This window comes from Somniosus microcephalus, chromosome 3 (assembly GCF_052327205.1).
Source record: "Somniosus microcephalus isolate GS21.2 chromosome 3, FLI_Smic_1.0, whole genome shotgun sequence".
In the NCBI taxonomy this organism is placed as follows: Eukaryota; Metazoa; Chordata; class Chondrichthyes; order Squaliformes; family Somniosidae; genus Somniosus; species Somniosus microcephalus.
The window spans coordinates 286,499,949-286,513,050 of NC_140989.1; positions in this window are offsets into that span (position 1 = coordinate 286,499,949).

Below are 13,102 nucleotides of genomic sequence, written 5' to 3' on the forward strand. Positions count from 1 at the left end.
ATATTGCACGTCCTGGTCCAATTATCCCTGCTCTCTAACTCGCTTCACCTGAAGACTACACTTGGTCTTGACTCCTTGTGTGCAATGCCACAGGAGATTAACAATTAAAAACAGGCAGTTAGCCCCAGATAGGACTAGCAAAAGCAAATGCTGAGCAAATTAACTTTTTCAAAAAATAACATGGACATTTTCTAGCAGGAGACACTGGATAGCAGTCAGGAGAGGGTCTCTTGCTGCTATTTTCCGTTCCCTAGTCCAGGGGTGGCCCAGCAGTGATTGAACCGGAGCCTTCCTAATCACAGTGGCTCAATACAATGGTAAGTAGCGCAGTTAGTAATTGAACCATGGGAAGGGGACTGATCTATGCTTGTTTAGAACTGAAGGCCTAGAATTTTCACAGTGGGTTACACCAGTTGCCCCTTTAAAATAAAATTGCACCCACCGGTGGCCTGTAGAGGATGTTACATGCAGGTTTCCTGGGTCTGCTCATTTGCATTCCCATTCGTGCAGTCATTGGTGTAAAACCTATGTAAAATGAGTGTAAGCAGATGAACAACTGGAAACTTTTGTGCAGCCTTTTAGAAGACTGCACCTTTCATCAGCAGACAAGGAGACAAACAGATAAAGAAATAAATATATAAAATAAAGTACTTGCATTTATAAGTAAAGAGTATAAGGTAATAGAGGAACAGTGCTTCGCTAATAACTTCACTGCACATCTTAGCAATATTTTTATTACACTTGTACCAGAATTCTGACTATGCAGACACCATCTAGATCCAAAAGGCTGCATGGCATGGCACTAATCCAAAGAAGAACATCAGAACTTCACTCATTCTGACCGCCAAGCCCGCCTCAAGGAAATCAAAGGCAGGAAGCACAGACTCCTGGATGTGGGTGCCACAAAGCCAGCCAGCAATGTAACTCATGCCACCTGGAGGGAGCTGGCCCTAGCACTGAGTTCGAATACCCTTACTACCAGGACTGCAGAATAGTGCTGCAAAAAGTTCAATGACCTCACCAGGGTTATCAAGGTAACACCTGGCTACTCACTCCTTTTCTTGCTCACCCTGGGTGCCAGCATAATCTTCACCCTCTTAAAGCAACACTTCCACAATGAACCCTTCACACTGCACTCCAAGGGTTGCTCTAACTTGCACTATGGTTAACCACCTTGGCTCTCAGCAATTATTACATGCACAACCCTAAAACCCCTTCCTCCACTAACAGCCTCATACCCCCACATCCCTCATTTCACCTCTCCCATGCCACTTGGCACACACAACTGCTAGCCTTATCTTCTTCTTGCAGGACAAACTGGCACACAATGTTCGCCAAAAGCAGGCCACCAGAGGTACATCCCCATCTTTAAAGCCCTCATCCCCTTTGAGGACAAGGCCGTGTAGCTCATTTGTAATCACCTGGATTTTGCCATGGGTGCTGTTGAGGTCAGTGGCTTCCTGCTGGTGCCAGGTTAGTACTGAGCATCTATATTGTCGCCCAAGTATCCTTCTGAAGTACCACATAGAAAGAACCTACCACCCCCCGTTTGCTGTTTCCTTAGTCACAAGGGGTAATACTACACCAATTCCTATCTTCTACCCTCCTTTGCTGCAGATTCACCACATAGGTGAAACAAGAGTTGGACAATTATGACAGAGAGGAGCTGGGGAATTCTTTTGTCCCTCATCACCTGATGATGAGGAAGAGGATGAGGTCCAGGACTAGGCTACCCATCAATTGCAGCTGCTTCGTCCTGCTCTGACATCCTCTGCACCAACCCCTTCCAACTTACCACCTACAGAAGTTGCTTCCTCTCTCACAGGCACCAGCTTAGAGACTTCACCTGGGGGAATTAGATAGTGGTGAACATGTGACGCCAGGTGATTCACAGAGCTTGAGGGAACCAGAGTAGCAAGGGAGTAAGTAAGGATGTGCCCCCTTCCCAGTGGAGGCTGAGGAGCAGGATGCCAATAGCTTCAGAGTCATGTGACTCAGAACGCATGGTTACTAGCCTGTAAAGAAGAACGTTTGAGGAACATCATCATACCTATATGCAGGCTCGAAGTTCAATATCCGAAGATGTGTGGCAACTGATAGGTGTGACTCTTGAGTCTATGACCGTCCTTTGCAGCAACATAATGGAAGTATTGACTTCTTTGTAGGTACTGGAGCGAGCCTTTGGCTCAGTGGTAGCATTCCAGCCTTGAAGCCAGATGGTGCAGGGAGCGAACCCCACTGCAGTCAGTCCCAGTGAGTGGAGTCGGAGCTCCGGCTCGGAATTCTGGGTTGACATCCAGCGGGATATTCGCGTCCGGTGGGTGTGAGTGGCCCCCCTCATCATATGGGTTGTGGGAGCCCATAAAACCCTTCTGCGGTATAGGACTAGCCACCCTATCAGCTGGTATAAAGATGGTTATGGCCATGGAAGGAGCATTCATGTCGCGGCCAGTCAAACTGTTAATCAACCTGAGAATCCTTCCACTAATTCACACTGTTCCCCAAGGGAAGACCGAGAAGATACAAAATGATGACAATGAAGCAAGTAGTAGCTTCAATGGAATCTGCAGCAGATCCCCAGCTAAGAAGCAGGCAGGCATCAGTCGGTGCCTCCGCGGAAGATCAAATTGGAACTCTGGGGAATAGGGGACAGAATAGGCCATGACATGCCTAGCAGCTTCCAGATCGTGGTGACCGCTGTGTCTCAGGGCTTTCAGGTCCACCCCGCTCTGGGTTCTGCTGCAATACTGCTGAGCCATCTCTGCTTTGCTGATATCCGCTTGTTTCCCATGGCTGCTGAGTTTGCTCTGCTCCATTTGTCCCTCAGAACGCCTCCACCACCCTTTGCTGGTCTAGGTTGGCCCAGCTCATCAAACACCGACTGCTGTTGCTCCTGATCATGTGTGCTCCTCACCTCCCCAGAGCTGTTCCTTGAACCAGCTCCCTCATCTGCACAAATCTGTTGGGTTTACCTTTCATCCATCTCTGGCTCCTTAACTTCACTACTCTTGTTACATAGTATTACAAAGCCTTTCCACCATCTACAAGGCACAAGTGTGATGGAATATTCTCCACTTGCCTGGATGAGTGCAGTTCCAACAACATTCAAGAAGCTAGACACCATCCAGGACAAAGCAGCCCGTTTGATTGGCACCCCATCCACCACCTTAAACATTCGCTCCCTCCACCACCGGCACACCGTGGCTGCAGTGTGTACCATCTATAAGATGCACTGCAGCAACTCGCCAAGGCTCCTTCGGCAGCACCTCCCAAACCCGTGACCTCTTCCACCTAGAAGGACAAGGGCAGTAGGCCCATGGGAACACCATCACCTCCAAGTTCCACTCCAAGTCACACACCATCCTGATTTGGAAGTATATCCCCGTTCCTTCATCGTCGCTAGGTCAAAATCCTAGAACTCCCTCCCTAACAGCACTGTGGGAGTACCTTCACCACACGGACTGCAGCGGTTCAAGGCGGCGGCTCACCACCACCTTCTCAAGGACAATTAGGGATGGGCAATAAATGCTGGCCTTGCCAGCGACGCCCAGATCCCATGAACAAAAAAAAAGTTACAGCACAGAAACAGGCCATTCGGTCCAACAGGTCCATGGTGGTGTTTATGCTCCACACGAGCCTCCTCCCACCCTTCTTCATCTAACCCCATCAGCATCTCCTTCTATACCTTTCTCCCTCTAGCTTCCCTTTAAATGCATCAATGCTATTCGCCTCAACTACTCCTTGTGGTAGCGAGTTCCCCTTAAACGCATCTATACCAGTCCCCTTAACTATTCCTTGTGGTAGCGAGTTCCACATTCTAACCACTGTCTGGGTAAATCCCTATTGGATTTATTAGCGACGATCTTATATTTATGACCCCTAGTTCTGGTCTCCCCTGCAATAGGAAACATCTTCTCTACATCTACCCTATCAAACCCTTTCATAATCTTGAAGACCTGTGTCTGGTCACCCCATAATCTTCTCTTTTCAAGAGAAAAGAGCCCCAGCTTGTTCAATCTTTCCTGACAGGTATACCTCTCAGTTCTGGTATCATCTGAGTAAATTGTTTTTGCACCTTCTCCAGTGCCTCTATATCCTTTTTATCATATGGAGACCAGAACAGTGCACAATACTCCAAGTGTGGTCTAACCAAGGTTGTATACAAGTTTAACTTAACTTCTCTGCTTTTCAATTTGATCCCTGTAGAAATTAACAGCAGTACTTTGTTTTCTTTTTTTATGGTCCTATTAACCCGCGTCGCTACTTTTTGTGCATCTGTAATTCCAGATCCCTCTGCTCCTCTACCCCATTTAGACACCTATTTTCCAAGGAGTAAGTGACCTCCTTATTTTTCCTACCAAAATGTACCACCTCACACTTATTCATATCGAAGTCCATTTGCCAATTAAACACCCATTCTGCAAGTTCATTAATGTCTTCTTGTATTTTGCTGCAGTCCTCTTCTGTATTAGCTACATCCCTCAATTTGGTGTCATCTGCAAATTTTGAAATTGTACTTCCGATTCCAGAGTACAAATCGTTTTTGTAAATGGTGAACAACAGTGGTCCCAGCACCAATCCTTGTGGAACACCACTTCCTACCTGTTTGCCAGTCTGAGTAACTACCTTTAACCCCGACTCTGTTTTGTGGCCAGCTTGCTATCCATTCTGCTTTGTCACCTGACTCCACACATTCTGACCCTAGTCACGAGTCTACTATGCAGTACCTTATCAAAGGCCTTTCGGAAATCCAAATATATTACACCTACTACATTACCCTTATCTACCCTTTCTGTTACTTCTTCAAAGAAATAAGCTTGATCAAGCATGACCTTCCCTTTTAATATCCGTACTGACTACTCGTTATATTTTCAGTTTCTAGAAGTTTTTCTATTACATATTTGAGTGAGGATTCCATTATCTTTCCCACCACTGACATTAAGCTAATTGATCTAAAGTTCCCTGGACTTGTTCTATCTCCCATTTTAAATATAGGAATCATATTAGCCATGGCTTTCAATCCCACTGCTCCTCTGCTGGTTTACAGATCCTTTGGTGCACATTGCTAACTCTTGAAGTCACTATTCATCTCTCTTGGACCCTGGATCAACCTCTGCTGGCTCATGGACGAGTCCACTCCACTTTGGCCCTCTGATTTCATTGGATAGCGTCCAGCAACACATCCACTAATAAGCTACCTTTCGAATGGCTCCCTCTCCACAACTGTCTCTGACCCTGGACATTGGGTGCTCTTGCACACAAACCAATCTGTGAGAAATTGAAGTATTTTCAGAAAGTACAACCTTATGTTGAAATAATTTATGGTGCAATGAATAGCTTTTACCTCCGAATGGTGACTTTTCAATGACATGTGTATTGCAGGCACTCTGAGGTGAGTACATTAAGCTGAATACAGTCTAAGTTAAGCATTTCATACTTGGTGCTAAGAAAAGAGTTGAAACCCATATTGTTGGCAAAAGTAATTAAAGCTGGGAGATTGAAAACTCAGGCTCTACAGCATCATCACTGGTGGATGAGTGCAATTACCACATGACACTTATTATAGAAAAAGTTTACACGCGTGATGAAACCGCAAAAAAAGGAAGCACGATTTTGCAGACAGAAAGTTCCCACAGATGCAACATTTTTAATATCTTGTATATTAAAAAAATAACAAGTTGCAGACAGAGATGATGAACAATTGTTTATTTTGCTTTTCAAGCTCTGCATACAGGGACAGAGCTCAGGGGATGACACTGAATAGCAAAAGGACTCACTGGCTCAACAGGCATATGAAACTTCTCTACTGGCATTTGGTGAACTTTTTAAAAACACACTTTTATGAACAGAAAAGGTAATTAGCCACAGAATACCTGTTACTTTTTCCATAGTTCAGCCTCACCTACCCATGTTCTCTCTCCAGAAACACATCCAATTGCCTCCTGAATCTATTTATACTATTTTCTGGTAACCTATTCCATAATTATATTATCCTTTAGGTGAAAAAGGTTTACTTGACCTCCCTTCTTACTTCTAATTTACTAATTTGTTTTTAAACTTGTGCACTCTGGTTTTTGAATACTTAGCCAAAATGAACAATTTAACTAGATCACCTCATCAGTTCCACTTATAATTGCAAACACATCTACTCGGTCAGCTCAAAATCTCCTTTTCTCAACTTGCATAATTTTTTAACCTTTTTTTTCTATTCAATTCTAAGATGCAACAGAAAAAGAATTGACCTACCAGGAGACTCCGGGATGGGCAGTAACATCAATGGTTTATTTCATGAATCCAGATTTTCCTTCTTACGGAACATCTTTCACATCTTCACAAGGGCCCTGATGTCCAGGTGGCTGCCATCCTTCAGTTATCACAGTACTGTACCTTGAGAGTGGACAGCATCAGCACTGTGATAACTGAGCCAGGGCAGCCAGATAGTCAATGCATGTGAGCACTCAGGTGCTGTCAAGGTTTTTAGCTGAAAAAGCAAAGATATATAGCCACATGCATGTCACAAGTGAGTCATACTGTAACCTTCAGTAATTGTAGTTCAAAGTGTAGTTTCTTCGACAGCACCTCCCAAACCCGCGACCTCTACCGCCTAGAAGGACTAGGGAGGAGGCGCATGGGAACATCACCACCTCCAAGTTCCCCTCCAAGTCACACCATCCTGACTTGGAAATATATCTGTTCCTTCGTCGTTGCTGGTTCAAAATCCTGGAACTCCTTCCCCAACAGCACTGTGGGAGTGCCTTCACCACACGGACTGCAGCGGTTTAAGGTGGCGGCTCACCACCACCTTCTCAAGGACAAGTAGGGGTGGGCAATAAATGCTGCACTTGCCAACGACGCCCATATCTCGTGAACGAACAAATAAGTTTGGAAAGTTTCGAAATTTCAGCAAGTTGTTTTCTCGAACTGCCGTGCTAACAATTCACTCAGTGCTCTTAGTGTCTGAATCAGATTACAATGATCAGTTTAATTCAGGATGCACAATGTCACGCCATAGGGATGGTATGGGAATCAAAATTGGAAAGCTAAAATATACACATATGTACGAAAGACTGGTATTAGAGATTCTTGGTAGATGGGAATCATATATGTATAAATTCAAGTGTAGCCATTGACCTACTAATCTTACCCATGATTCCCTGTGGATATGGAAATGTTAAAGACTGTTCGAATGTAGCCACGAAGACAGTTAAAAAGCAGTTTTAACTAAGCTCGGATAACAAACAGCCACAGGCTGCGAGTGAAGGTCAAATTGTTAAATAACATATTATAATGCTAAGTAGGAATTAGAGTTCGCGTAACAAAACTAATTGCAAAGATATTTGAAAGATAATTACTATAAAAGACATAAAATGAGAGATCATGGGAGTTAAGGTATCCATCTGGTAGATTAAAGTGACAAAGTCTGGACACCGTCAAGGCTAGAGAGACAACACTGACATGGGTCCCTTGGTATCAGGCCGTGTACTGCTTGCACCAGGGAAAGCTAGGATTAAGAGAGATAAGGTAAATTCCAATGAGGTGAAGAACTATAAACAGATGACCATGAACAGGGTAGAGTTGTTGGAAAATTACTGGAGCCAGACGTGGCCAAGATGCTACCCTTAGTCTGAGTGACAATGGTATTTTGACCATTAGAACCTATGAAAAAAGGTGATTTTGTTAAAGCCCATATATGGACAATGGCCAAACTAACTGTTGATAAGAGGGTTAAAACCTCAATATTAAAAGAACAACTTCACACAGAACTACTGTGAAGGCAAAGGAACAAACTGAAGACGATGTCACCTGTGTCCAAGAGGTTCCAGAGACCAAGGGCTGCGAGCTACTCATTGAACTATCGCCTGTTGTTAAGTATATTACGCTGTAAGCTTAATAAATCTTGATCTATTGCTCAAACATACAGGCTGCTGCATATTTGTGTCCTGTCCAAGAACTCGGAGGAATCATTTAAGATCTTACACATAAAAAAAAACCTTTTTCATCCCCTTATCTCCTCAGGTGCTGGCAGGCTTCCTGCATCCTCCCAAGTGACCCATCAGGAGGAAGACTGCGACAAAATACAGGAAGACATCAATAAACTTGCAGAATGGGCGTGTAATTGGCAAATTAACTTCAATATCGATAAGTGTGAGGTGGTACGTTTTGGTAGGAAAAATAAGGAGGCCACTTACTCCTTGGAAAATAAGTGTCTAAATGGGGTAGAGGAGCAGAGGGATCTGGGGATACAGATACACAAATCACTAAAAGTATCGACGCAGGTTAATAAGGCCATTAAAAAAAAAGCAAACAAAGCACTGGGGTTCATTTCTAGAGGGATAGAATTGAAAAGCAGAGAAGTTAAGTTAAACGTGTATAGAACCTTGGTTAGACCACACTTGAAACATTGTGAACAGTCTGGTCTTCATATTATGAAAAGGATATAGAGGCACTTGTGAAGATGCAAAAAAGATTTACTCGGATGATACCAGAACCGAGGGGCACCAGGATGTAACATTAGAAAGAGGAAATAAGGTACTCAAAAGGATTGGGAGAGGCAGAGAGCACTAAAGTAAGAAATAGTAAGTTATTAGGTGGGGTCAAACTAAGAAATAATACAGGATGGTCTAAGATGGGTTTACAGTGCATGTATGTGAACGCACAAATCGTAGTAAACAAGGTAAGTGAGCTGCAGGCAAAAATAGTCACATGGGAATATGATGTTGTGGCAAGAACTGAGACCTGGCTCAAAAAAGGGCAGGATTGGGTATTAAATATTCCTGGTTTTCAGGTGTTCAGGAAAGATAGGAGGTGATGTGGCAGTATTGGTCAAGGAGAATGTTACAGTGCTGGAGAGGAAGGATGCCCTGGAGGGGTCAAGGACAGAATCTATATGGCTAGAGTTAAGAAATAATAGAGGTGCCATTACACTACTAGGTGTATTCTATAGACCACCAAATAGTGGGAAAGATATGGAGGAGCAAATTTGCAGAGAAATTACAGAGAGGTGCAAGAACTATAGAGTAGTAATAATGGGGGACTTCAACTATCCTAATATAGACTGGGATCGTAATAGTGGAAAGGGAAGAATTTCTGAAGTGTGTTCAGGAGAACTTTCTTGATCAGTATGTTTCTGGCCTGATGAGGGAGGAGGCATTGCTGGATCTGGTTCTGGGGAATGAGGTAGATCAAGTGGAGCAAGTGTCAGTATGTGAACATTTAGGGAACAGTGATCATAGTATCATAAGGTTTAGATTGGGTATGGAAAAGGACAGGGAGCAATCTAGAGTAAAAATGTTTAACTGGGGGGAAAGCCAATTTCAATGGGATGAGAACGGATCTGGCCCGGGTAAACTGGAATCAAAGATTGGCAGGCAAAACTGTAATGGAACAATGGGCTGCCTTTAAAGAGGAAATAGTTCAGGTACATTCCCACTAGGGGGAAAGGCAGGGCAACTAAAGTCAAGGCTCCTTGGATGACGAAACAGATATAGAATATGATGAAGCAGAAAAAGAGCGCGTATGACAGACGTCAGGTTGCAAATACATCTGAGAATCAGGCTATATATAGAAAGGTCAGAGGAGAAGAGAAAAATAAAATAAAAGGGGCAAAAAGAAGGTATGAGAATAGAATGGCAGCCAACATAAAAGGTAATCCAAAAGTCTTCGACAGGCATATAAATAGTAAACGGGTAGTAAGAGGAGGGGTGCGGCCGATTAGGGACCAAAAAGGAGACCTATGCATGGAGGCAGAGGGTTTGGCTGAGGTACTAAATGAGTACTTTGCATCTGTCTTCACCAAGGAAGAGGATGCTGCCATAGACATAGTGAAGGAGGAGATAGTGGAAACACTTGATAGGATAAAAATTGATAGAGGTATTAGAAAGGCTGGCTGTACTTATTAAAGTAGATAAATCACCAGGAGCGGATGGGATGCATCCTAGGATGCTGAGGGAATTGAGGGCAGAAATCACGGCGGTACTGTCCATAATATTCCAATCCTCCATAGATACGGGGGTGGTGCCCGAGGACTGGAGAATTGCAAATGTTACACCATTGTTCAAAAAAGAGTGTAAAGATAAACCCAGCAACTACAGGCCAGTCTGTTTAACCTCAGTAGTAGGGAAGCTTTTAGAAACAGTAATCAGGGACAAAATTAACAGTCACTTGGATAGGTGTGGATTAATTAAGGAAAGCCAGCATGGATTTGTTAAAGGCAAATCATGTTTAACCAACTTGATCGAGTTTTTTGATGAGATAACAGAAGGGGTTGATGAGGGTAATGTGGTTGACATGGTGTACATGGACTTCCAAAAGGCGTTCAACAAAGTGCCACATAATAGGCTTGCCAGCAAAGCTGAAGTCCATGGAATAAAAGGGACAGTGGCAGCATGATATCGAATTGGCTAAGTGACAGGAAACAGAGAGTAGTGGTGAATGGTTGTTTTTCGGACTGGAGGAAGATATACAGTGGTGTTCCCCAGGGGTCGGTACTAGGACCACTGCTTTTCTTGATATATATTAATGACTTGGACATGGGTGTAGAGAGCACAATTTCAAAATCTGCAGATGACACAAAACTTGGAAGTATAGTGAACAGTGAGGAGGCGAGTGATAGACTTCAGGAAGACATACAGGCTGGTGAAATGGGCGGACACAGATGAAATTTAATGCAGAAAAGTGCGAAGAGATACATTTTGATAGAAAGAATGAGGAGAGGACATACAGGAAACTCTTTGGTATCCGGCACCGCCGGGACCGCCGTGTTGCCGGTTGATCAAAAATACCGGATGACGGAGAGGGTTATCTACCGAGGCTATTTTTAACAAAGAAAAATAAAAAAATCAAGAAATGTGCAGTATACAGTAATTGGGTACTCAGCTACAGAATGTTGTGTTAAATAGATGGTGGAAGATGCTTGATTAAGTACAGTACTGCCAGTTGAGGGTAATGCAATGCAATGTCTACCAGCAGCGTGGGAGACACACAGTACCCCTGTAAAATGGCGGATCAGAAGAGACTACCGGCAGCGCGGGAGAGTCAGACTCCTGTTACAGGGGTATTGAGGTGTTCCAACTTGCGGCAGCGCCAAGAAGCTGAGTAGTGGCAGTTTGGAGAACTACCCCCACTGACTAACTCGGCCACCACGGGAGACTCGGACTCGGCAACATTGCCGGTTGTTGAGGTGTTGTTTTCGGAGTGAGAATTTTGCTGGTTAATAGGGAATTCTGGATATTTAGGTGCCGTTTAAACGAGAGTTTCCTGTATAAACTAAATGGTACAATCCTAAAGGGGTGCAATAACAGAGAGACCTGTGTGCACAAATCATTGAAGGTGGCAGGGCAGGTTGAGAAAACAGTTAAAAAGGCTTACGGGATCCTGGGCTTCATAAATAGGAGGTACAGAGTACAAAAGTGTGGAAATTATGATGAACCTGTATAAAACACTGGTTCGGCCCCAACTGGAGTATTGTGTCCAATTCTGGGCACCACAGTTTGGAAGGATGTGAAGGTCTTAAAGAAGATGCAGAAAAGATTTATGAGAATGATTCCAGGGATGAGGGACTTCAGTTACGTGGATAGACTGGAGAAGCTGGGGTTGTTCTCCTTGGAGCAGAGAAGAGTGAGAGGAGATTTGATAGAGGTGTTCAAAATGATGAGGGGTCTGGGCAGAGTAGATAGAGAGAAACTGTTCCCATTGGCAGAAGGGTCGAGAACCAGAGGACACAGATTTAAGGTGATTGGCAAAAGAACCAAAGGCGACGTAAGAAAAAACTTTTTTACGCAGCAAGTGGTTAAGATCTGGAATGCATTCCTGGAAGGGTGGTGGAATCAGACTCAATCTTATCTTTCAAAAGGAAGTTGGATAAGTATCTGACGGAAAATATTTTGCAGGGCTACGGGGAACGGGCAGGGGAGTGGGACTAGCTGAGAGTTGGCACGGGCTCGACGGGCCAAATGGCCTTCTTCCGTGCTGTAGCCATTCTATGAGAGGTTATACTTGTCAGGAAAGACTGAACAGGCTGGGGATCTTTTCTCTAGAAAAGAGAAGACTGAGGGGAGACCTAATAGAGGTCTATAAGATTATGAAAGGGTTTGATAAGGTAGACGCAGAGATGATGTTTCCACTTGCGGGGAAGACAAGAACTAGGGGCCATAAATATAAGATAGTCACTAATAAATCCAATAGGGAATTCAGGAGAAACTTCTTTACCCAGAGAGTGGTTAGAATGTGAAATTCGCTATCACAAGGAATAGTTAAGGGGACTGGCATAGATGCGTTTAAGGGGAAGCTTGAGGGAGAAAGGAATTGAAGGATATGTTAATGGGGTTAGATGAAGAGGGGTGGGAGGAGGCTCATGTGGAGTATAAAAACTGGCATGGGCTTGTTGGGCCGAATGGCCTGTTTCTGAGCTGTAAATGCTATGTAATACTATGTACAGTAAACTCTTTCGTATCCGGCACCTACAGGACCGGGTGATGGAAAATTCCGGATAACAGAGAGGTAGGCCATTTTTAACACAAAAAAAATAAAAACCACTGACTAACTCGGCCACCGCGGGAAACTCGGACTCGGAAAAACGAAAAATGGATGGATTCGGCAAGATTATCGGTTATCTATTTTGCCGGTTATTAAAGAATTCCAGATGATAAAGTGCCGCTTAAACAAGGGTTTACTGTAATATGGAGTGAATAGTGACACTCTGCAGCCACTTCTGGACACAACTCTCTCCGTTGTCTCTTACCTGTACACTACAACTACAGAACACTGACATTGCCCCGATATTCACCCAAAACAATACAAGGGGTAACCAAGGAAAAAAGGGGCCACAGCTGGTCTGTTATAAAGTTCCACCAATTACCACAGAACACCTGAAGTAAAATGAATTCTGCACCTTACAACTGCCTCTTGCCCAAGAGCTGGGATATTTAGAGGATATTAAAAAAAAATGTAGATACACAGTCTGAAATTATAAAAATAACATTTGTTTTACTGCCAACACAAAAGACATTTCCTGTTGGTTTTGAACAGTTTCACTTTCAGCAACATGTATGTTTTAAGTCAGTTACAATACTTTACCTAACCGACCAATAAAGGCAAAATGTAC